At 24.4% G+C, this 25,278-nt stretch overlaps 1 long non-coding RNA gene across 1 annotated transcript in view; it reads left to right on the forward strand.

Moving 5' to 3' along the window:
• The first annotated feature begins 16,911 nt into the window (after positions 1-16,911).
• Positions 16,912-25,278, forward strand: part of LOC134832263 (uncharacterized) — a 219,740-nt gene continuing 211,373 nt past the window's right edge. Inside the window, exon 1 of the long non-coding RNA XR_010162056.1 lies at positions 16,912-16,922. This is a non-coding gene — a long non-coding RNA (uncharacterized LOC134832263). The remainder of the gene's footprint in view (positions 16,923-25,278) is intronic.

Here is a 25,278-nt window from a genome sequence, read left to right on the forward strand (position 1 = left end):
TTTCCAATTTTATTAATAAATTTACTTTAAATAGTAATAACGCATAACCGACGTACATATTCTAAGTCATGTAAATCATATATAGATAAACAAAAATTTTCCCACTCAAATATTAATTAAAAAAAAAAAAAAAAAAACATCATTGATTGATTTTTTTTATTATTATTTTGCATTTGCAAAAATTATATAAATATTAAAAAAAAGTAACTTATAAAACAATTTCTGTACATAATGCTGAATGCAGCTTCCAATACGGTTTTTAAAACTAACTAACAAAATTAAATTAAATGAAGAAATGTCAAACTTCAATTTCGGAGCCTTATTCGAATAAATTTTGAAAGACTACATGTCTTTATAACTTTAGGCTTGTTTTATAAGAGGAGATCGTTTGACATTCGCTATGCTACATTAACATTTCTAGCTATATATATTTAATAAAAAAATGAAAAAAAATTAGGTACGTAAGAATCATGTGATGCCACATATCCAATGGTAATAAATTTTAAAGAAATTATTAAAATTATACAGTAGCAAATAGCTTTGATCAGATTATTACTTTTGAATCACCCTATAAAACCACATAAATATATATTTTGATGAGAAAACGTGCAAAAAATTTGTAACTTTGATATACGATTGAAAAAAATACAACGCTGTAGTTATATTATTAAAAAAAAAAACTAAAATTATACGAAACATTTTTTAATTAAAAAAAATATAAAAAAAAATATTTAGGCATCAAAAGATATTTAGTGATTAAAATTATAACTTACATAATATTATCTTGAAAAGGAAAAAAAATAATAATCAAAGTATACGTAATTATAAAGTTGAAGTTTTTCGCCAAATTTAACCAGATTTCTGGAATAAGATTTTTCTTTTTATGAAATATTAAAAAAAAAACTGCGTGCCAAAATAAAAATAATGATGCAAAAATTGAAAACAATCCATGTAAAAAAAAATAATTTTGTTCAAGACATCACAAGAGAAAAATAAGATCAAGAAAAGTATACAGCTTTTAAGGGTAGTGATTGATAAAGTATACTATTGATAATATTAAACAAAAAAAATAATAAATAAACGGTAGAAAAAAAATATTGCTAAAAAACACTTTTCAATAAAAATTCACAAAATTTGTAAAAAAAAATTCTCCCTTTCTGAAAAAGTTACTTAAAAATAATAATCGACTCAAATATATATATTTACAGTGTAAATAGTATATAGAAAAAAATAAATAAAAAAAACACGTATACGTATTAAAATTAATAATAAATAAAATAATTAAAGTAAAAAAATTAATCAATAACATTAAAATTTAATAAAATTCACGAAAAAAAAATATTATTCTTCAAAAAAATGAAATAATTGTATACCAAAACTATTATTAAATTAAAATTTATTCAATTTTTATGATGATATACGAACAAAAACGTAATAAAAGGACAACAAAAGCATGTAAATGTATACGCAATTTTTTCAAAAAACAGTTTTTTGTCATTTTGGAATCAACCCAGTGAATTTTATTTATATTTTTTATGTTAACCAATTCAATTCAAACATCAACAAAATTATTATTTAATAAATGAAAAAAAAAACTGATAGTTTATAGAAAAAAAAAATAATAATAAAATATTTTATAAATAGAAAAAAGGAAATAAATACAAAAAAAAATCAATCCGTTCTGATTTATTTAGTTAAAAGTTTTTAAGTTATATGTGAGATAAACAGAAAAAAATTATTATCATTATATTATATATTATTATTATTATATATGAAGAATATTATTATTATTATCATTATTACTAAAATTATATATATAAAAATATACTACAAGTACATAATAAATAATAATGAAAACAATAGTGAAAGAAAAAAAATGAAGAATGAAAAAATGGCTCAAAATAAAAATATGTATATGTTAAAAAGAATAATAAATAATGACTTTTCATTAAATTATAATCCTCTGAAATAATTCCAAAGGTAAGTTTTTTCCTTCCTCATCCACTTGAAATGAAATTTAAATCACCCTTGTTATACAAAAAGATTAAAAAGTCATCAGGTAAGTATGATTTGATAGACAGACATCAGAAAAATCATCCCCCTTTCTTCTTCCGAAAGAAAGAAAAAAAGACACACCACAAATATTCAAATCATCATTAAATCCTTATTTGTATCGAAATTGCAGAGCAGTCTTTCCTGCTGCTGAAAACCCATCAAAACATTTCAAATTCAAATCAACCTCCTGTTTGTTGTTTGCGGCTTGTGATGAATCCTCCTTAATATCAATGCGATGGTATATTTGCCTACGTTATATATTTATATATGTAAATCGTGCCACCCCTTTATCTATGCACGCAACATACAACGACGACACGGATTGAGTTGATTTGAATGACGAAAAAGACGACGCGATATTTTTATTATTAGCTGTGTGTGACTGATGCGCAATAAATGGGTGTAATAAGGTACGGCGACGTGCATGGAGGAGATAATATGCGAGAGAACGAGATATGTGTGGTATGTGTTTTGGGTTCTACATTGTTTTTGGTGCACTTTTTTTTAAGAAATTTTTAATTAAATTTACATTTGAAGGAAAAATTCTTAAAAAATTTTATTTAAAAAAATATTTTATTAGCTGGATTTTTTTTTTCATTTATTTTTTTTTAAAGATTTTTATTTTATTTTGAGATAAAATTTAATTATTAGTATTTTTTTATTTTTAAGATTTGTTTTAATTTTTTATAATAATTTTAAAAAAGTTCAAACTTCTTCTTAAATTTATTTTTTTTATAACTTCTTTTTTTTAAATTAAAAGTTATGAAAAATATAAGACTTTTACTTAAGATTAAACACAAATCAAAGAAAATTATTTTTTTATGAAAAATTATTTAACTAAATTCATACTTTTTCTTAAATTTTTTTAATTTTATGATTTTTTTTTATACTTAAATTTAAACTAAATTCGTAGTTCTGTAGATTTTTATTCAAGAATAAGATGAAGTTCTTTTCTTAAATTTTTAAATCTTATTATTAAAAAATAAATATTTTTTTTCTTTTTTTCACATTTTTTTTTCATTTTTAATTATTCTTAAAAATTCGTGAAAAAAAAATCTTTTAAAAAATTCTAAGAAAGAAAAATATTTTTTTTCACGAATTTTTAAGAATCTTTTTAAAACAAATTATAATTAAAAAAATATGGACTTTTCACAATTTTTATTTATTTTTGATTTATTTTATTTTTTTTTTTGTTTCTCAAAAAATTATTTATTTTAAAAATATTATTTAATTTTTAATTTTTTTAAAAATATTTTAATAAAAATTTTTTTTTCACATTTTTTATTTAAACTTTTAACATTATTTAATAATAGAAAAATACTTAAATTGAATTTATTCTGCTAATTCAAAGCATTCTGAATTAGTAATAAAAGCGCGCTGCTAATAATAATAATAATGAAAGGGGATCCAGCTAATAAATTTACAATATCTAAATGGATAAATCTTTTGGTAACAATCGTAAATTTTTATGATATTTTTTTCTGTTGTGTTTTTCGACGACGACGTTACTCATATTCAAATATTAATGTGATATACGGCCATTTCGACGTTGTCGTTCTGCCATATCAGAGAGTCGTCATTATGTATAAATCAGGTCTGTTAAATGTAAGGGTTGTTTCTTGTCATATATTTTTCACTAAAAATATATCAAAAGTAATTAACATAATAAATAATAAGAATTTCCATTCTTTTTGTGTGTTTTCCGAGTACGCAGCGAAATAGAGTAATAATGATAATTTTTCGGGGTACAGTCTGTTACCGCGTCGTACGCAGTAATTGGAACAATAATTTTTAGCTTTATGACACTCTAAAAAGAGCATTAAAATGAGTTGTTAGACATTATCGTGGTTATTAAGGATAGAATTCGACTTTTTATTGTACAAATATTAAATTTTCGTGAAATTAACTTTTTTTTTGTCTTTTTTCTGTCGAATGGGAACAACAAACAAATCTAATCGCATTTGTCACAAATATTTGACCTCATCAAAAAAATGACCATTAACACGGATGAATGCAAACGATTGATGAATTTCTGTCCGTTCGTGTTCAATTGTTTGCGATATTTGATTAATGCTGTAAATAATTAAATCCTGTAACGGACACGTTCGTTGTGTGGCGATGGTGTCAAACAAAGGAAGGAAGGGACATGTGTTTGACTGTGGAATTTCATAGAATTTCACATGAATTATTTGATTTATTTATTGCCGTTTCATTATACTTTTTGACGAGATTTATTGGCCAAATGTTTGCTTTAGACGTCATTATCGCAAACGGACATTAATTTCTGCTAATAATGCCAGAGACAACTAAAAACTAACAATTTTCGTTGTTTATTTATAAGTTTTAGACATTTTTAGCACTTAATTTTGATCAGATCGCACAATTTACACGTGTTAACGATGATGTCTTTATACATTGTGTTTTTCTGTAGAAATTGAAAAATTTTCGTATTTTAAAAAAACTTTAGCGGATTTCTTAAATATCAAAAAATAATGAAATTCAAATTTAGCAAAAATTATTTAAAAAGTTAAAAAAAATAATTAATTAAAATAAAAAAAATTGACCACTCCAAAAAAAAAATTATATTAAAAAAACAAAGAAAAAATTTGAATAAGAGTCTTTGAGTGTGATAAAATTTTTAAATTAAAAATTCTTCGAATTTTAATTTTTTTTAATGATTTTTACAACAAAAATTATAAAATAATTCAAATTAATAAAATTTAATAAAATAAATTAAATTATAAATTAAAATTATTTTTAAATTTTCAAATAAAATCTGTTCATGTCATTTAAAAGAAAATTTTTGTACATTTTTTTAAAATTTTATTGTATTTTCTTTTTGGTTTTTAATTTTTTATTTTTTACATCTAGGCATATTAAAAATTAAAATTTCGAAAAATCTTATATAAAAATAATTAATTAATTTTAAAAAAAAGGATCTATAATAATTTTATTTTAATTTTATAATTTTTTAGTTATTTAAAACTATTTTTTTTGATTAAAAAATGTTTGACCAAAATTAATTTTAATGAAACAATAAGTAAAATGTTTGAAACATATTTTTTCTCTCAAAGAAAAAATATTAATATTTTTTTTTAATTTTAGGCCGCTCCAAATGAAAATCAAAAATAAAGTCCAAAATTTTTGAAAATAAAATGGGGGGGGGGACAAAATAAAAAAAAATTTGAAATACTTAATTTAATACTTAATTAAAATTTCATAAAAAATAACTGTCAAAAAAATTTGAAAAAAAAAAATCAGTAATTTTATGAAAAATATTTTTAGAGAAGAAAATCAAAGTTAAAATATAGTTTTCAAAACAAAAATTACAATAATAATTGAAATTTTTTTTGAAAATGTCTTGAAAAATTATGAAAATACGCCAAAAAACGATCAATTTTGATGAAATTTTTAACTTTTTTTTATTTTGCCCCATTGGATTTTTGACTTTTAAAATAGGGCATCGGACTTTTTTTTTGATTTTCATAAAAAAAAAATTAAAAATTAAAGACTTAATAATTATAATTTATTTTTATATATTTAATTAATGAATATTTTTTAATTTAATAAAAAAAATTATTTAATTTAAAAATAAAATTATTTTAAATTGATATTGAAAATAAATTAAAATTTGATATTTTCTATTAAAAACTTTTTTTATGTTTTTATATAAATTTTTAAACTGGAGCCTGAAGCTTAAAACAATTTTTTTCAACAAAACGTACCAAATACTCTGTGATTAATACTAATTTAGTCTCATTCTCATCATCTATCCATGTTTTACACAGTTGAATATTTCTAATAAAAATAAATATCACGTCAATTCTGAAAACATTTGTATATAAATTTGTGATTTTACTGAAATTCAGTGGCAACAACGCTCCATTTAGGCATGACATTTTTGGAATTTCTCTCCATACTGCGAACATTCCAAATACCCGTCATACCATCACACCGCGAAGTACATTTCACATTTCATCTCATTAAAACAAATTAATGAATAATAATTTACCGATAATTATTGCCATCATATCATCATCATCGTATATTTTGATAGTTTAGTTGCACTTTTCTCGTGTTTTTGTTGCACGGAGCGTTTGAGCTGTCGATTCGTTGTAATTCAAGAAATGTTTGTGTAATAATAATAATTATTGTAAAACAAAATTTATATAAATATTTTTTCAGCGAGGTATGATGGGTATATGATTTGCAGATGCCAAACATCCGTTGCATTATTTGCGATGGTCTGGAATTCATACGAAACACACGCGGAAGAAAGTTGACGCGCGATTTGTTTATAAATCACAACAATCATCACCATCGTGAGCGTCTGTGTGTTGTTTTTTTAGACAGACGGATGATATCTAAATTAATATATAAAACATTTTTCAACAACTCATTAATAGTTGCGATGAAATTTCACGAGCGTGTGATGCAAAAATTGAATTAAATTGAGCTCTCGCTGTTCCGAACCACAACATAAATTGTTGTTGATAGATTTTTAACCGTCATGCACTTTTGCATGTACTTCATTGCTTTTACATGACATCATGGGTGATAAAATTGAAATAAGTTTGAATTTTGTAACGCAATAACTCAAGTTCTGCTTCATAAATCTGTTCGGATTTTTTTGTAAAATATTCTTAATGGCTTAAAGAAGGTTTATGTCCAGAAATTTTCAAAAAATAATCATGAAAACCTTGAAAATTTATTAAAATTGAAATTTAATCTTCATTGCATACCTTAAGGGGCGAAAAATTAATTTTCTATAAGAAAATATTAATTGCATAATTTTAGGAGCTGATTTCCGTTTAAAAAATTAAAAAAAAAGTGTTAATGGGTAGAACGAAGTCAACGGGTCCCACTAGTTTAGGTGAAAAATGTAACACAAAACTCCACATGGAAAGATTGACATCCGGACATGGCAAACGACGATCATTGATGAATTTTATGGCGCAAAAATGCATGAATCTGCAAAATATATTCGCGTGTTGAAACAATAAAGATGTCACAGAGAGTGAGAGAGAAACATGCAAACAAAACCAAAAATGTGTCAATACAAGTTTTTTTTTGGTCTTTCAACGTGTCAACATGTCTCGTTAATTTTTTTCAACTTTATGGACTGACATATGTAAATCTGGTTTAGCAATTTCACGCAAAATTTTTCGTAATTTTTTTTTTTTTGTTTTTAGACCAGTTCCCCTGAGCTTGCTTGACGACAAGACGAATGAATAATAAATTAAGGTAAGTCAATTAATGTTTCACCCCTTTCCTCATTGAATTCAAAAATAAAATAAAAATATTCTTTTGACATGTTTATGATAATTAATTAGATGATTTACAACTTGTACTCATTACATTACATTTTATTGTATCAACATGTGCTTTCCCTGTGAATATTTTGTGCAGACCATGAAATTATATTTTATATTTTTGGTTAAGTTGCTATATTACCTTGCGCGATTCATTCCAGAAGTAGGCCATATGGTTAATTTTTTAATGGATTTTTGGTAATTTAAAGGATGAAATTTTTGTTGCTAAAAAACGTGGAGGTTTTCGGATATTTATTAATTTTTTTTAATAATATAATAAAATAAAAACATTTGAAAAGTAAACCTATTTATTACTCAAAGGTTTTGCAATATTTAAATTTATGACCTTTAAACTGTCCAACCCTTTTTATAACAATAATAATAAGTAAGAAAGAAGAAGACACGAAAAGTTGTGGAATGAGAAAGACAAGAAGAGACACAAGAAAGACGTTATATTTTTTGATAAATAAAATATGGCAATTTGAATTCAAGCTATTTGTGTAGTATAGAATATATAGATTTTGAGCGGTAGGCAGGGATGATAATTTTTTTCAAAAAATTAAATATAAATTAATACTTTTAATTTTTTATACATTTTTAGGTTTATATGAATATATAGAAAAATATTTTTTTTGGTCATTAAATTTTTTATAAGTTTAAATTAAAAATTTTATAAAAAAAATATATAAAAAAAATAATTTCAAATAAAAATTAATTTTTATAAAATTTTGAAGAACTTAAATAATTTAAATTAAATTAATTTATTTATTTAAATAACTAAAATAAAAAATTATTTTGAATTAACATTTTATTAAAATGATTAAAAATTTTTAATAAAAAAAATAGTTTTCAATACCAATAATTAATTTTTATTTATTTTTATTTTTTAAACTAAAATATATTTTTTGTTAAATTTTTGTAATTTTTTACTAAATAATTTTATTACTTTTAATTCTTAATATTTGAATCAATTTTTATTTTTTATAAAAAAAAATAAAAAGGAAATAAATGAATAATTTATTTTATAAAAAATTTTAAAAAATATTATATTCACTTCCATTATAAATAAATAATTTTTCATTTTTATTTTTTTTTATTTAAAAATATTTTTTTATATGAAGTTATTTATTTATTTAATTTTTTTAATTATTTTTTTATTTAAAGAAAATTTAAAAAATATTAAAATATTTCTTTTTCAACATTTTTTTTTGTTTTGACATTAAAATTTTTTTGAAGGCTAAAAAAATTAAAATATTTTTAAAATATATTACTTCTGATTAAAATATAAAAAAAAAATAAATTTATAGATCAATTTTTTTATGATTTGAAATTATTTGGAAAAGACATTTTAAAAAATCATTAAATCACTTTTATTGTCATAGTTGCGCCATAAGTCATAATTAACGTTAATCAAAATAATAAAAACATTGTTCCTCTCTAACCCTCATCTAGGTATATTTAGATGGTACCGGGTATGTATACAAAGTATAAGCTCGTTATATCCCTGAGGAAAAACACAAATCAAAGATTGAAATGATAAAAAGGAGACGTTTAAAAAGTTTTCTGTTCTTTTAATTGTTACAATATAACAATAGACGTTCGTAGTAATGTGTATACTAATAATAATAATAATGATTCCATTCCTAAGCAAAAGCAATAAAAATAATATATAGAGTGTTAAACCGGAGCAGCAAAAAGAAGGCAAGAAGGAAGACGAGTCTACCAAACACGAAATAAAAAGAAGAGAAAATGAAATGAAAAGATATTCATGATTTAGTGTTTTTGTTTGAGCTTTTCAAAAAATTAATAGAGATTTATAGCTTTTTTGCCTATTATGACTGTACGGGCGACAACGACACTATTTTATTACTGCGCTTAGGGTATTAAAGGGTAACACATACAATAAAATTTTCTAGATCCAACAATAATAAAAGGATTTGACATCCTCCTAAAGCAGCGCAGAATGCACGCTGTACGACACATATATCAAAATTAATCCAATTACTGCGTGTTTTACGTTTGTGTTATCACATATGCATAAGAAACTATGATTTTTTACACGTTTAGTTTTTTTTTTATAAAATTTATTTTAATACAAAAGTGATAATAATCGCATACAGATTCTTGTCGTTGTCGTCATTCCCTGCATAAATTCTCCCAACTTCTGCGAAAATATTCAATCGAAACAATAAATAAAATAAAATATTTTTATTGCGCTTCGCTGTACGACGTCAACGGTACCACACACAAACGATAAAAAATAATTTTTTGAAAACTTTAAAAAAAAAGGATGAAATATGTATTTTTCTAAATTAAACAATACAATCCAATAATTCATCATCAATATGATTTTTCGTTTGTTTGTTGGATTAATAAAAAAAAAAACGAAAAAATGTTCCTCGTAAAATGTTGCAAAAATAATATTGAATTCAAATTGAAAATGTGCGGTGTGGTGATTGAAACTCTATACCTACGTTGTCCAAACGACACAAAAAAAAAATAAATAAACAATGAGTGAGAGGAGAGAGAAAACATGCATAGAGTAGGTAATAATTGTGTTGTTTTTATGCCTTTTTTTTTGTGCGATCGATTGTTATTGCATTGTGTGAATCTACTTTTCTCATCTCTCTACGCTACGCTCATATATCAAGCCTATCATTGCGTTTTTGGAATAATAATAAAAATAAAATGCAATCTGCACTAATCTGATGTTCTGTATCAAATTTTTGTGATATAATTTATTGAATGTAATAATTTTTTGTTTTTTTTTTCTGTGTTAATGTGTGCAACGTTATTAAATAATTTATGGGTGACGCGATCAAAGTAGGAGGTCCCCGGATTGGTGTTGATAGGATTTACGGTAAAGGATATTTTTTGAGTGAAAAGTGACTTTTTTGGAAAAATCTTGTAAGTATAGTTTGAAAAATTAAAAAAATTAATTTCAAAAAAAATTATTAAAAAAAATAGAAAAATAATTAATTTTAATTTTTAAAAATAATAATAAATAAATGCACACAAAAATTTTAATTTTTTATTTATTTTTTTTAAATATTAATTAAATATTTGGATAAAAAAAAATATCTTTTATATATAATTCTTAATTTTCTTAATTAAATTAAATTATATTTATTTATTATTTATTTATTTATTTAATTTATTATTTTTTTTATTTATTTATTTTATTTATTTTTATTTATTATTTTTATTTAAAATTAAATTTATTGATTTCAACTGCTTTTTATTTAAAAATGATTCATAGTAATTTTACTAAAAAAAATTAATTTAAATAATTGAATGAATTTTAATAAAATTTAAAAAAAAATTAAATTTTAGATTAGAATTTTTTTTTTTGACTCTCAGTTGGTACAATTTGATTTTTTTTAAAGTTAAAAAAATATACAAAAAAAATTAATTAAATTCAAGGAAAATATTAATGAATAAATTTTTTTAAAAATACAAAAAAAAAATAAAATCAGATAAAAAAATAAAAATATATTAAACTTAATAAACATTTAATTAATAAAAAAAATAATTATTTTACTTAAATTTAAATTAATTTTTTAATTATTTTTTATTTTACTTAAATCCTTAAATTTAATTTAAAAAAATAAAAAAAGATAAATTTAAAATAGTTTTAAAGTAAAAGTTTAAAAATTCGCTTAAGGCCGCTCCAAATTTTTTTCGAACTTTTTGTCCCAAAAACTTTTTTTCAAAATGGGGGGGGCAACAAAAAAAAATTTGAAATACTTTTTCATACAAAATGAAAAAAATTATATAATTTTTGGTCATTTATCAATATTTTCGTTGTTTTTAATGTATCTACATTGAGAATTTCATATTTAAAATTGATTTCAGAGTAATTCAACTAAAAAATTGAAAAATAATTTTTCATAAAAAAAAATTTAAAAACTGATTTTTGAAAAAATATTTTTAGAGAAGAAAATTCTGAAAATTCTGAGAACTGAAAATTAAAAAAATTTAAATTTTTTAAAAAATTGTTTGTAATTTTCTTGAAAAATCATGAAAATAGACCAAAAAACGGTCATTTTTGATGAAATTTTTAACTTTTTTTTTTATTTTGCCCCATTGGATTTTCGGCTTTTGAAATGGGGCATGGGACAAAAAGTTCAAAAAAATTTGGAGCGGCCTAATTAAAAATAAATATTTTAAAAAAATTTAATAAAATTTTATTAATTAATATATTTAAAAAATAGATTAAAATAAAAATTTAATTTAACAAAATAAAAAAAAAATCATTAAAAAATTTTGATTTTTTTTAACCCTATTCTAATATACTTCCTTTTATAATCAATATTCAAAAGAAAAATCAACTAAAAAATCCCTTCATGAACTTTTGACCTCCCCCAAATAGCCCCAAAAACCTTCACTTCACCAAAATGTCCCCAATTTCAAATCTAATGCCACTAAATCTGTTACAATACACTTCTTCGATTTTTTTTCTTTTTTTTTCCAGAAATTTTCAAGTCATCATAAATCAAACAGCATACACACACATTTTATGTTATTTATAAATAAAAACTTTTTGATTTATTTCAATTGATTATCGATATTTTGTTGTCTGCATTAAACTGGGGACTTACTTGTCCGGTTGTCGTTACATGGCAATGACGACGTCGAGGAACGAAACAAAACGTAGGTACACACGAAACGAAAGAGATATAAATTTATAAATTCAATGATTTATTTGAAATGAAAACTAACTGCTGTTTACTGCATCAACTGCAATTTAAAATGTGTTTTTGCGGAAAGTGAGGAGAAATGTTTGAATTTTGCGATAATTTTGCATTGATAAGATTATTGTTTTTTTTTTGTGAATATTGAAAAGAGAATTAATTTGATTGAATTGATTTTTTGATGGCGATAAGCAGTTGTGAGAAAATTAACTCCTCATAAATATTTGTTGAGGTAGCTTTTTAGACAATTGCCTCGTAACGACGCAAAAACGCAGGAAATGTCATCCATAATTTTAGAATAATACACTCACACGTGGTGCAAAGTGGATGGAAAAGTCAGAGGAACATGAAAAAATTGTGCTGCCGTCGACAACGACGCAAGAAGGATGAAAAAAGCCATAACAATATAAAACCAGCCTAAATAAATCATAATGAGGGATGTTATTTTGTATATTTACACACATATTTATTGTCTTTCTTCGCTCGCTCTCTTCACGACGACGACGATGACTCTCTCTTGTACATTTTCCGTGTCGTGTCTTGTCTTGTGTCTTTCACACAAGAAAGTTTCCTCGCAGTTACTTGTCTGCTGGCAGATACGAGGAGCGAAAGAAGGGATAATTTAATGGCAAATGTGTGAAGTGTTTTGGTGTTCTGCTGGAAATGGGACCGTATGTCACACTGAATGCTTTATTGTCGTCGCATTGTCATATTTTAGTCATACACGAGTTATGGTGATGTATTTTTGGATATGAGCAACGAATGACGACGACGACGACTGTGGGTTAAGTGTTTATGTGCATCACGTAGTTTTAAGAAGTGAAGATTTAATGCACTTAGTTTTTTGACAAGTTTTTTTGGGAGTCCTTTTTTGATAGAGAAAAATTAGTTTGTTACCCTCGAACAAAAAAAAAATAATTTAAAAAAAAAATTAAAATCAAAAAAAAAATTATTTGGATTTTTAAATTTAATTTAAGACTCAAAAACAAATAATTTTCTTTCCGTTTTTATAAAAAAAAAAATCAAATTTAAAATTGAAAATAATTTTAAAAAATTCAAACGTTACTAAAATTAATTAATTAATTAAAATACAGGTAATTTTATTTAATTTTTGATAAAATAAAAATTAATTTAAATTCTTCTTTTTATTTTTTTTTAGTTTTCTAATTTTGAAGGATTTTTATTTTTTTTTCTTTTATTTTTGATTTTTTGATAAAAAAAATTATTTTCTTAAAAAATTTTAAATAAATTTTAATTAATTTCTATTTTAATTTTTTTTATTTATTTATTTTATTTACTAAAAAAATAAAATTTAATTTTAATTTAGTTTAAATTTTTGTATTGAGAAACATGAAAAATGCATTCTCAAAAACATTTGCAAAAAAAATACTTTTCATTTATATAACTGAAAAAATTTTAATTTAGGAAAAAAAATTGTATAAAAATATTTTTCGTCACATTAAATTTTTCATTTAAACTTTTCACTTTCATTATTTAAAAATTATTATAAATAAAAAAAAAAAACTTTCACCATAATTTTAATCCTTTGAAAATACCTCATGCCATATGTTCGAAAAAAAATCTCCCGTTAGTGAGTCAAATTTATGTGTCAACCATTAGCTATGCATTCACATTATCCTCCGTTTAATTTTATTTGCAATTAAAAATAATAAATATTATTATGAAAAAAAAATGCTGTGCATACAAAAAAAAAACAAGAAATATTCATAATTTTCCTTGTCCTTTGACAATAAATTTTAAAAATATCATAAATTTAAGCAGGAACAAAACGGAAACAATACCCAACAACAACAACAGCAACGACAACGGCAACGACGACTCACAAGGACAACACAAAAAATATTTTAACAATAAAAATAAATAAAAGACAGATATTGTATGACGAATGTGTGTCTTAATAATTTTTTCCTGCATGCAAGTCTGGGTTAGGTTGTCGTAATATTAAAATCTACACTTATATCGCACATGTGTGTGAGTGCCGTACCTTCCCTGTGTTTCAGAAAATTGCATCTACTTGTGTATGTGCATTATTTTAATGTCACATATAAATCATTTTTATGTTTGTGGTAAATCAAGGAGTATAATGTGTGTGCGTACGGAGCTTTTTAATGGCCTTTTGCAGTGAGAAATTTATAAGTTATACAAAACTAAAACTAAACTATATAATATTATGAAGCACCATGGCAGAAAAAAATCATACGAAACTCACATATGTGCCATCAGGCAAGAGAGAGAGCGGGTTGTAGAAGTAGCATCTAGTAGATGGTCATAATTCAAAAAATATGTAGTGTACAAGAGTGGAGAAGCACATACATTGCGTCGCTCCTAAAAGGGTACTTGTAATATTTAGAGTATACGTTTTTTTTTTGTATTTCATGAAATTTATAGAAAAAAATTGCAAAAGGAGGAAAGGACAAGAGCAGTTCCGGATTTACCTTAAGGTTTATGAAGCTGCTAGATACTTGCTTCAAAATAGACTCAAATTTGAAAAACTCTTCAATTCAGGACTTATTAAGTAAAACTTAAAATTAATTAAATATTTGACTTAATCTTAAGTAAAACTCACTTCATAACTTAACTTGAGTCAAATTAATTCATAAAATTTTCAAAATAGCAAAAAAATTATTTTTTTTTCTAAAAATTTAGTCGATAAGCTAGAAACTTTTCTTCTAAATAAATTTTTAATCAATTAATTAATTTTTAAATTTAAGCTAAAGTCGAGCTTATGTCAAACGATTTTTACTCAAATTAAATGTTAAGTCTTAATAATTTCATAAACTTAACTTAAAGTCATAAATTTTTGAAAATTAAATTTTTTGTTGCTTAAGTTACGTTAAGTAAAGCAAAAATGTTTAAAGTATTTTTTTTTTTTGACTTAGAAAGCTTAAGTTTAATTAAGTTTGAGAAAAAAATTAAGAATAAATTAAAAATTTTCTGAAAATTTAATTTTTTATTTTTTTTTTTTAATTTTTAAACTTAAATTAACATTTTAAACTTAACTTTTGATCTTTTGATTTAATTAAAATTTTTTTTTTTTCATAAAAGTCATGACATGTCATGACATTTATAAAAAAAAAAAAATTTTTTAATTAAATTTTTCACTCAAACTTAATGTGACTTAAGACTTCGACTTTAAGCTTAATTTAAAATATTAAATAGGTTTTGACTTAAAAATTATTTTAGCTTATCAAAATTTATTCTCATTAATCCAAACCAAGCAAAAAATAAAAATTTTCGAGATTTTAGAAGATTTATGGCAAAAAAAATCGAATCCACCACTGACCAAGAGCCTTTTGGAAATTAATGTGTGAGACCAACACACAAAAATCTCCGGACCAGTAGGTGTTATAAATCAGGATCAGTGTTATGATCATCAAAATCTAATTTATTTTTTTGAATAACTTAAAAAAAACTTGCACACAGACGATATTAATGGACTTTGCCATTCCGAACCATTTAACGAGTGACCGACGTTCTATGAATACAAAAAATTCAATCATCTCCTAAGCACACGTGAAAAAAAACTTTTGATGTATAATTCTGCTCTATATGATTAATTGCTTTCACTTTTCCATTCAGCAAAACGCAACAGCAGCAGATTCTGGTGACTTTTAGCACATTAACACTATTGATGATTTTTTGGTTTGTGTTGTGAAAAAAAACGGACGAAAAATACATTAAATTAGAGACATTAATGTCTGATGAATAGAATTTTTGGCATGTTTTACCAGGATTTACCTCAAAAAATCATATTTTATGCCTAAAAGTGAATGTTTAAATGAAATGGGGAAATCGTCACACACAATGGAAAAAAAAACGAGAGAAGTGTGGTGACTATCATCTGGTTTTGTATCGAAGCACTTATGATGTGATTTTGATTAATTATACGTGATTTTTATTTTGTTGAGCGAATGTAACACCTTTCACACGATTTTTACGTGAAATTAAGTAAATGATGATGCAAGTTGGAGTTTATCAGAAGAATGTTAAAGTAACTTCAACGTCATGTAAAAAAAAGTTAAAAATTAAAACTGAACAAATCACAGGTGAGAAAAAATGAATAATTTATCATAAAAAAAATTATTTTTAAGAAAAAATCTAAAAATGAAAAAATTTCGAAAAAATTTTAAAAAATTATGAAAAAAATTTTAGATCAGAAATTTTATGTTAAAATTTTGAACTTACAATTTGTAAAAATTTTTCAATAAAAATCGTTTTTAAAATATTGAAAATTATTTTAAAATTATTTAGATTTGATGATTTAAAATTGATCTGAAAGTATTAAAAAAAAAAAATTTAATTGCAAAGATGATTTTACAAAATGCCTAATGTTTTATGAAAAATTGATCAATTGACAAAAATAAAAAAAAAAATTAATCGAAAATTCGTAAATTTTCTGAAAATTTTTTCAACATTAGTCATTACTTCTCTTTTTAAAAATTTTATAATCAAAAAAAAAATATAGGTGGATCAGTGGCTTTTATAAAAATAATTTCGTTTCTTTATCCAGCATTTTCTTCATTCGAGTCATGAAATAAACTTTCTTTGATATTTTCTTTATAACCAAGTCAGCATGAAATTTGAGGCAAATCCTGAAACTTTTTTAAATCCTGAAACAAAAAAAAATCTTAATATTTTTCATAAAAGAAAAGTGACAGAATCCTACCCAAAATAAAAGGCAGCAAACATCAATTCATTTTAATTAAAACGATTCTCCAAACGCAGCTAATTCCCTTTTCGCATTTGCCTTTTCCATTCCAAGCCCGAATCCTGACGACAAAAAAAAATCCGATTATTGCTATTTTTATTCGTCCAGTGCCTCGAAATAATCATCATTATTGTTTTATGCATGCGAATTGTGTCACACGGAGGCGCTGCAAAAAGAAAACAAAAGGCAAAAAAATTAAGCAAATTTTTATATTACCCAACGACATTCATTAGAGATGTTGGCTCGCATGCGAAAAACTATCGTCATCATCGGAGATACAGTTAAATATTAAAATAAAATGAAGGAAAAACTCGGATCTGATGATTACTTTTTTGCATACACAATTATCTGAATATGTGAACGGCAAAACAAAAAAACTATCAGAGACATTAGTGACACGAGTTGGAGTCGGGGTCGAAAGGAGATAGAAACGCGTACTATAAAATTATAATGAGAGACGGTGTTCGTTTCGGTTTTATTTATTCAACGAGAAAAAGAGGAAAAAAACACAAAAATCCACACACGAGAAAAACTACAAGAAATATAAAAATAAATGAAAACGTGTCTCTTTGGTCATCAAGAAAGCAGTGGCAACGACGAAAAAAAGGCATTTCGTATTCCACACAAAACGACACCATTTCTCGTGTGTCAGTAACACATCACATCTTTATCTACCCACTTCGTCTCCTCTCGTTGTTTTAGATGATTTGAACGATTAATTATTAATAAATGCAATTCGTATTCATATCATGTATTGCTTTTGAGGCACTTTATCGTGTCATATCGTGTTTGTGCGATGATGAGAACACACACACACGCCTATTTGTGTCACAAATCCACAGTCAACAAGGGAGGCAGAGGAGGGGAGAAAGTTCAAATACAGAAAAAAAGGGACATTTGTTTATCTACTTATCATCATTTTTGTTTCGCTTTTTTTACACGCACTTTTAGCACACACAAACACAGGAAAGGCTAAATATCAATTTCGTTTTATGGTGTGTGGTGCGATTTGCATGTATGATTTTTTTTTTTTTTTTTTTGCGTGAACCTGTCATCGTCGAAGGGAACCTTGTAGGGAAAAAATTGCCGAAGTTTTCTAAAAAAAAATTTTTTCTCATTAAATTAATCCAAATAAATATTTTTTTAAATTGCATTAAGAATAGTTTAAAAAAAAATATTTTTTTTTTATTTAACTTTTTTAATTAAAATAATAAAAAAATATTCAAATATTTTTGTAAAGAAATCTTCACAAAAAAAAAATATCAAGAAAATAATGAATATGAAATTTATGAAAAATCTAATTCTGAATTTTAGTCAACTTAGGTTTTAATAAATTAAAATTTAATTTTAATTATTTTTTGAAAAATATTGTTCTAACTTAAACTAAAACAAAAAATTTTTATTAAACCTAAAAAAAATATTAAAATAATATTTTTTACTAAAATTTTCTTTCATAAAAATATTTAAACTTAAAAATATACTTGAATAATTAAAAATATTTTTTTAATTAAAATTTAAATTCTTATTTCACAAAAAAAATTGTGTCAATAAATATTTAGGTATTTTATGTTTGAAAAAATTATAATTTTAAAAATGTTTTATTTTTCATTTAAAAATTTTGAAGAAATTTTATTCAGACTCTTTAAAATTTTTTATAATTTTTTCAAACATAAAATAATTAAATATTTATTGACACAATTTTTTTTTCTTCAATAAGAATTTAAATTTTAATTAAAAAAAAATTTTCAAAATTTTTCAAAGAAAAAAAAATATTTTTTTTTTAAATAAAAAGTTTAAATTTATAACAAAAAAAAATATATCCTTACTTTTGAAATTTTTTAACTTTTTTTTGTTTTTTTTTAACATTAAAAAAAATAATTTAAAAAAAAATATTTTTTTTTTACTTTTGTTAGAGCTGATGTCAGAAAGTTTCCTTTCATGTGATAAAAACAGAAATTCCTTTAATGTCGGTCACATCTCGTTGTGCCAAAAGGCTGAAATTTATTCAAAATTATTCGATGTCATCGCGAACAAATCTAAATATTGCGCTTCAGGGATAATACAATATTAGAAATTAGATTGCATTTACTTTTTGTGTCAAAATTCTACATTAAAATATTAATACTTTTTTGTTGTTGTTGCTTTCTTCTTCCATTCGCATTTCGACAAGAAACATAAAAAAAATAGAGGAAAAGCTAAATGAATTGGACGACATAAAAGTACCATGAATTTAAATTTTATTTTCTTGCTGTTTGTTGTCTATTTGTTTATTTTTAATCAATTTAGTTAAGTGAATTTTCTTGCATCATGCAAAAAAGAGACTCGGAAGTTTTTCCTTATTATGTGAGCGCTTTTAAAATTATGATGGCGACGATATAAATCACGAATTTTTTGCCTTTCATGCCTCATTTGTGAAAATATTTCTTTTACTCCACAAAAAAAAAGTTTGAAAAGACCAGCAAAATCATTTGAAATTCACAAAATCAATTGACAAATGCCCTAGTTCCTGTTTCTCGTTCACCTTTCGTTATACGAACAATCAAGCAAAAAAAAAAGAGAGACCAGAACAAAAAGAAGACAAATATCGTTGATTAATATACTCAAATTTTTCACCCGATTGATCCACCAAACACACATGCCAAGGTTGCATCAGTTTTAAATCTTCATTTGTGACACAAGCAACTTATTTTTATGACAATCATTGTGACTCGGCATTCGGGTGACATTCAACGAACAATGCGATTTTTGGGCGAAAATGTTGAAGAGAAGAAAAAAAAATAATAAAAGAAGATGTTGAACGCAAAAAAAAATGTGAACCATCTGTCTTTTTATGTCGATACGTATCGAAAAAAAAGTTTTGTTGTTTTTATTAGTTTAATTGTGTTGAGTTGATTGTGCATGCGATTACTTACATGTTGTTGGTGGATTTTATTGGACGGATGCCGTGAAGCAGGCGATGCAACAGAAAACAATCAAAGTCATTTATTATCCTCCCGTGTTTGTTTGGTAAGTTTGGCATGTGCCCATAAATGACGAAACGATGAAATTTATTTGTCTTTTGTTTTGTGCAATTTTGCGATGAATCAGTTTTTTTATTAAGTTTTATGGTTTTTTGAACAAGTCACTTGAAGTAAGTAGTTTTTTTTCAAATTTTTTTAAAAATTAATTTTTAACAACAGAAAATTTTTATTAATGAAATTTAGGATTATTTGAATGTTTTTATTAATTTTTTTAGGAGTCTTGGAGCTTTACAAACTGAAGCATAGCCCAATAAAATCATTTGAAGATGTCTAGACAATAGATCTAAATGAAGATCTTAAGCATCATGATCGATGAAAAACTGAGATTGGATCAACACCCTGATCTAGTTTTATAAAAGATCTCGAAGAAAGCGTATTTTATGACACGAATGAAAAAAAATGTTCGACAAGGAAACCGAAAATGATATTTTACAAAACACTAATTAAGCCATCATTATGCAGATGAAAGATGAAGACTTGAAGTCGATACAAAAGATCTGTAACAAAGCATTGAGAGCCATATTACTACGAGATATGTACGTTAACGTTGGACAATGCTCGATTTCATCATTTCATTTTAAAAAAATAGAGAAAGTAGTCGAAAGAACGACATACTATACCGCATTTCGATGTTATATATCTACGCTTTTTTGTACTCCTTACTTCACATTTTCGTACTCCTCATGACCCTTTTACAATTTCATAAACTTTTAAAACAAAACTACGTCAAAGGAAAAATTTTTTTCAGTTTCAATTTTTTTGCCAGTTTTGAGTCATAAAATGATTAAAAATGATAAATTAGAGCCCTCTGACAAATTTTTATCCATTTGGAGCAAGATTTGTCAAAAATGGCTTTGACACAGTTTTTGACACAGTTTTTTTGCTCTTGATTTAGTTTTCAAAACAAAACTATGTCAAAGAAAAATTTTTTTTTCAGTTTCGATTTTTTGGCAGTTTTGAGTTATAAAATGATTAAAAATGAATTATTTTGGAGCAAGATTTGTCAAAAATGGCTTTGACACAGTTTTTGACACAGTTTTTTTGCTCTTGATTTAGTTTTCAAAACAAAACTATGTCAAAGAAAAAATTTTTTTCAGTTTCAATTTTTTGGCAGTTTTGAGTTATAAAATGATTTAAAATGATAAATTAGAGCCCTCTGACAAATTTCTATCCATTTGGAGCAAGATTTGTCAAAAATGGCTTTGACACAGTTTTTGACACAGTTTTTTTGCTCTTGATTTAGTTTTTAAAACAAAACTATGTCAAAGAAAAATTTTTTTTTCAGTTTCGATTTTTTGGCAGTTTTGAGTTATAAAATGATTAAAAATGATAAATTAGAGCCCTCTGACAAATTTTTATCCATTTGGAGCAAGATTTGTCAAAAATGGCTTTGACACAGTTTTTTTTTGCTCTTGATTTAGTTTTTAAAACAAAACTATGTCAAAGAAAAAATTTTTTTTTCAGTTTCAATTTTTTGGCAAACTAAATGATAAATTAGAGCCCACAGTTTTTTTGCTGACTCGATTTTTTTGAGAGTTATAAAATGATTAAAAATGATAAATTAGAGCAAAGAAAAAATTTTTTTTTTTGCAGTTTCAATTTTTTGGCAATTTTTTTGAGTTATAAAATGATTAAAAATGATAAATTAGAGCCCTCTGACAAATTTTTATCCATCCATTTGCTCTTGATTTAGCAAAACTATGTCAAAGATTTGTTTCAATTTTTTGGCAGCTTTGAGTTATAAAATGATTGAAAATGATAAATTAGAGCCCTCTGACAAGATCCATTTGGGGCAAGATTTTTTTGACACAGTTTTTTTGCTCTTGATTTAGTTTTTAAAACAAAACTATGTCAAAGGAATTTTTTTTTCAGTTTCGATTTTTTTGCAGTTTTGAGTTATAAAATGATTAAAAATGATAAATTAGAGCCCTCTGACAAAGTTTTATCCATTTGGAGCAAGATTTGACAAAAATTGCTTTGACACAGTTTTTGACACAGTTTTTTTGCTCTTGATTTAGTTTTCAGAACAAAACTATGTCAAAGGAAAAAAATTTTTTTTTATCCATTTGGTTCAGTTTCAATTTTTTGGCAGTTTTGAGTTATAAAATGATTAAAAATGATAAATTAGAGCCCTCTGACAAATTTTTATCCATTTGGAGCAAGATTTGACAAAAATGACTTTGACACAGTTTTTTTGCTCTTGATTTAGTTTTTAAAACAAAACTATGTCAAAGGAATTTTTTTTCAGTTTCGATTTTTTTGCAGTTTTGAGTTATAAAATGATTAAAAATGATAAATTAGAGCCCTCTGACAAAGTTTTATCCATTTGGAGCAAGATTTGACAAAAATTGCTTTGACACAGTTTTTGACACAGTTTTTTTGCTCTTGATTTAGTTTTCAAAACAAAACTATGTCAAAGGAATTTTTTTTTCAGTTTCGATTTTTTTGCAGTTTTGAGTTATAAAATGATTAAAAATGATAAATTAGAGCCCTCTGACAAAGTTTTATCCATTTGGAGCAAGATTTGACAAAAATTGCTTTGACACAGTTTTTGACACAGTTTTTTTGCTCTTGATTTAGTTTTCAAAACAAAACTATGTCAAAGGAATTTTTTCAGTTTCGATTTTTTTGCAGTTTTGAGTTATAAAATGATTAAAAATGATAAATTAGAGCCCTCTGACAAAGTTTTATCCATTTGGAGCAAGATTTGACAAAAATTGCTTTGACACAGTTTTTGACACAGTTTTTTTGCTCTTGATTTAGTTTTCAAAACAAAACTATGTCAAAGGAAAATTTTTTTTCAGTTTCAATTTTTTAGCAGTTTTGAGTTGTAAAATGATTAAAAATGATAAATTAGAGCCTTCTGACAAATTTTTATCCTTTTGGAGCAAGATTTGACAAAAATTGCTTTGACACAGTTTTTGACACAGTTTTTGACACAGTTTTTTTGCTCTTGATTTAGTTTTCAAATCAAAGCCATGTCAAAGGAATTTTTTTTCAATTTCATTTTTCATGCCCTCAAAATCACTCAAATAACTAAGAATTACTTACAAAAATTTTGGGGCACACTAAAATCTCATTCCAAAACTTGAAATTCAGGTTTTTTTTGATTACTTTATGGCTAACAGACACAAAACCATCAAAAAATCTCATGCCATATTCTTTGATAAAATCGGGTGAAGTGTGACGTGAAACAAAGTTGCTTCTTTCAAAAGGGGATTCAATTTAAACAACTTAATATTTAAGCTTAATAATTTTATGGATTTTCCAAAGGGGGTTAAATTCAGTTTCCAAAACTTTCTAAGAATTCTTTAGCTTAATTGCCCAATCTGACCCTTTTTATTCTATAAGGTGGGTTTGTTTTCTCCAAACAGTTCGTCAAAACTGGTCCCAAAACTCTCTATATTTGACCTCTTCGCTACATCAATGTCAAATCTTTCAAAAAAAGCAAAAACCGGAAAAACCTCATCAATTGAGCCTTATCTCTTATTACAATATCCAAAACCATCACAACTCTATATTTCTGCATGATTTATGAAAGACAATCCTGTTTATTACATTTCAAACAACAACTTCACAAGACAGCGTGCGATACGAAAAACCACCAGAGTAGACAATTTTCCGCCAATCCACATATTCTCCGTTACAACAACAACAACGGAAACTTGACATTACTCATCCGAATTCAATCCTTTGATACACTCGTTGTCGTTTCGCTTTCTCTCTCGCTACATGTCCGGAAGAATCCACCAACTCGCATATCACCTTCGACATAAATCTCCCCGAAAAACGGACGAAAAATGCAATTCATTCTAATCTCGATTACAAAATATGTACCGAATAACGAAAGCGATGATGATCATCAATGCATTTTCTATTTTTGAAATATTTCGATACCGGAACGTACCTCTCGCCGTATGTGGCATATACAGAAATTGCAACAAAATACGAGAATTTATGAGGCATAAATCATACAATAATGTGTGTATAAAAGAGATTGATTTCTCTTATATTGCCAAACATAAATCTCTGAATGACATTTTCGTGCATCGATAGACGTACGGCGCGACAGAACAGTAATAATAATAATAAAATCACATAAAAATTGCATTTTTCGGATAAATGCGTTCACATATCCTTCGTTCGTTCGTTCGTCGGTTTGCCTTGATTGAATCAGGCAGGGTTCAAGTTTTTTTTTTTTTGTTTTGTGGGTTATTTATTGCATTTTATTCATCTGCGTGTAACGAACGAGCGCGCTTGCAAAAAGTACATGGACGATCATAATTTATGTATTTATGGAATGTGACAATAGATTTTTATTGTTATTTGAATGAAGAACTAAAGTTTTGTTTGCACTCGGGATTATTCAATTTTTTTTTTTGTGGAAGGGTGATATTCGTGCATTTTCTTATCGAGGATCGTATTTCAAAAATGTGGAAAAAAAATAAGTAAAATTAATTGTTTGTCTATTTGCTCAAATTGTAGTTTAAACACCTGTTAGGCGAACGCAAGTAAGCGAGCATTTATAACAATCAAGTTCTAAAGTCGTTACAATCTTAAATCAACAACAAAAGAAGAGAGATTACGGCGTTACGCGAAGAGAGCATCACTTACAAAGCGTGCCTCAAATAAAATTCCATAAGCTCGTGTAATTATCAAGCTACTGTTTCAGAAAAAAAATATTTCTATCTTGCTTTGTTTACTGTGAAAAATTGGTGTTTCGCAAACTTAAAAAGTACTCAAATAAAGGTTCAGTTTAATATTTTCAAAAAATATTTCAGAAATTTTCGAAAAATAAAAAAAAAATATTTATTTAATTATTTTAAAATATTTAATTAATTTATTTTTGAATTAATTTTAAATAAATTTATTAAAAAAAAAATGTTTATTTTTTTTTCATTTTTTAAAAATATATTTATGAATTATTTTTTGTAGTATTTTTATTTAATATTAATTCTAATTTAATTTTTCTTAATTAAAAAAAAAAATTTTTGTTTTATAATTAATTCTTATTTAATTTTATATTAATTTAAATTAATCTCAAAACTAATTAATTTAAAATAATTTTTTTTATTTTTTGAGATCAATTAACAACTTTTTTTATTTTTTTTATACTTGACTTTTCCTTATAAAATTTAAATTATTTAATTATTCAAAAGTGAAAAAAAAATTATTCTCAAAATACAAAAAAAAAATAATTTAATTTTATAATTAATGAATCAATTAATTTAAATAAATAAATTAAATTAATTAATGCTAAATTTTTTTTACATTTTTATAATAATATAAAAAAATTTAAACAAAAAATACTAAAAAAAATTTTAGTCTAAATATTTTAATTTATTTAATTCAAATTTTTTATTTAAAAAAAAAATAAAAATATCTCAAATAATTAAAAAATAATTGTTCAGAAATCTTATTTACAAAACTTACAAATATTTACATAATTTACAAATATTTTCAAAGAA

Source organism: Culicoides brevitarsis, chromosome 2 (genome assembly GCF_036172545.1).
Source record: "Culicoides brevitarsis isolate CSIRO-B50_1 chromosome 2, AGI_CSIRO_Cbre_v1, whole genome shotgun sequence".
In the NCBI taxonomy this organism is placed as follows: Eukaryota; Metazoa; Arthropoda; class Insecta; order Diptera; family Ceratopogonidae; genus Culicoides; species Culicoides brevitarsis.